Below are 2,275 nucleotides of genomic sequence, written 5' to 3'. Positions count from 1 at the left end.
CCAGCTGTTTCATGGAGTATGTGCGTAATAAAATATTTTTCATATCTATACACATACACCCCTACTCACTTAGCTTATCTTATCCAAGAAACCAGAAAAATTATCGAGGGATAACATTAGCAGACTTTGCTCAGGGGAGATCAGACCCTGAATTTTTCCTTCCACTCCCACTAAACTAGGATATTCTCAGGTTCTATTTAACTGTGTGCCCACGGCAGATTCATTGTTGATTGGTAGTTGACAGAAATAATGCCTCAGTGTCAACCTAATATGGGGCCATGAAAACCTTTATGATATAATGTGATTGCTGATCTGGGAACAATCTTACCAAGCATCTGACCTCTCTCCCGTTTTTTATATATAGGGAAACTGAGGCCCAACCAATTTATATGCTTATAAAAGGTTATAGTTGAGGTAAAATTAGGAAGGGAGTTAAAGGTGCCTTGACTCACAAGCCAAATCATCTTTCCTGGCTGAGTCCATGAATGTGAAAAAAGACTTTGTAAAACAACATTATAATACCTATCAGGATGCTAATCATCATTACTCAGTGTTCTTCCTAATTATAAATTATCCATCATTCTAGATACCACTTCAGGAATCTTGACAGAGTCGTTTGTAATCCTCCCCGTGAAACAATCTCTCAGAGACCCAAGGAACCTCCAGGGGCCAACTTTGAAGGGATATGAAAGAAAGAGTGAGCAGAGGGGAGGCCATGTAACACAACTTTGCAGGTAGAATTTTTTTTTTTTTTTTTTGAGATGGAGTCTCACTCTGTCGCCCGGACTAGAGTGCAGTGGCCGCTCCCGGCCACTGCAGCCTCGATCTGCTGGGCTCCAGCGATCCTTCCACCTCAGCCTTCCAAGTAGCTGGAACTACAGGCGCACGCTACCATGCCCGGCTAATTTTTTGATTTATTGTAGAGATGAGGTCTCGCCAAGTTGCCCAGGTGGGTCTTGAACCCGCGGGCTCAGGCAATCTACTCACCTCAGCCTCCCAAAGGCGCTGGATTACAGGCTGAGCCACCGAGCCCGGCTCTTGTATTTTCTTATAATCAGTAAACAACAAGAATAACAGCCACCCTAATAATAGATGTAATTTCTTAAAACACAAACCCCTTGTAATGTTCAATTCTGCTTTTACTTGGGCCCCTCCCCATTCCTCATCCACATCAAGGATCCAAGAAACCACACTCAGCTGAGGCCCAGACCATATCTAAGATTGCTCTCCCCAGATTTAAACTTTTCTCTGATCCCTTTGGTGACTTTGCCTCGCTTGAGCGAAAATGACAGCCGGCTCGCTGTTCCATTTTCCCTTAGACTCAGCCACAGCAGTCCAGGGCCCAGTGCTGTCCTTTGGTTTTTATCGATATTGCTTAAATTTACCCATGTGAAAAACCTCTCTGAAATTACAGCCTTCACTCAGTGTCCCCAGGTCAGCTTCAGGACCTGGATTAAAGAATCTGAAACCACTTGACAAACTAATTTGAATCGCAAACAGATGCAGGCACAAATCCAAATCTCATTTTTAGCTTTGAGAAACTGGCTGTTTTGAAGTGTTGATTGTTTAACTAGTTAAGATCACTCAGTTCATCATTTTCTCTACCAATTATTTAATAAAATTCTTCTATTGTACCCTTAAGTCTAAAATACTGTATATGATACATATTTCAGCTACTAACGTTATGAAATAATAAACTTTACCTCTAAAAAATATGAAAACAGAAGAATGAAAGTTTTAGTAATACTGAGATCTAACTTATTTTAAAACCCAGATCAAAGAAGGCTACTTATACAAGGAAAAATGTGTTACTCAGCATGTTCTGGAAACCTCATTTTAGGATCTTGGAAACACTTGGGTAGGATTGTAGAAATCTCTGAGAAGTATGAACTGTGCTTCTTAAAAAGTCTTCTGTAGAGTTTGTGACATTTGTGTTTAATTTTGTTTGGTTTCAGACTAAAACAACAGATATTTAAAATTTTTTAAACATGTGTTATCTCTGATATGTGCTAGGAACTATGTTGTTATTATAGGGAAATTAACATTGAATAAGACTTGGCACACTGACTGGCATATTGTAGAGAGACAATAAATAATTATTCAATTAATAACTAAAATCGGATCTAATTCACATAAAATTGAAAGTGTTCCCCAGTCGTATCTAGGAGTAGGGTTTTAACATTTATGCAGGTTGAGCCGGGCTTGGTGGCTCAGCCTGTAATCCCACGCCTTGGGAGGCTGAGGTGAGTGGATTGCCTGAGCCTGGGGGTTCGAG

This window comes from Carlito syrichta, unplaced genomic scaffold (genome assembly GCF_000164805.1).
Source record: "Carlito syrichta isolate Samal-C Ts95f unplaced genomic scaffold, Tarsius_syrichta-2.0.1 Scaffold308844, whole genome shotgun sequence".
Classification (NCBI taxonomy): Eukaryota; Metazoa; Chordata; class Mammalia; order Primates; family Tarsiidae; genus Carlito; species Carlito syrichta.
Note: the sequence above shows the minus strand (reverse complement) of the source record.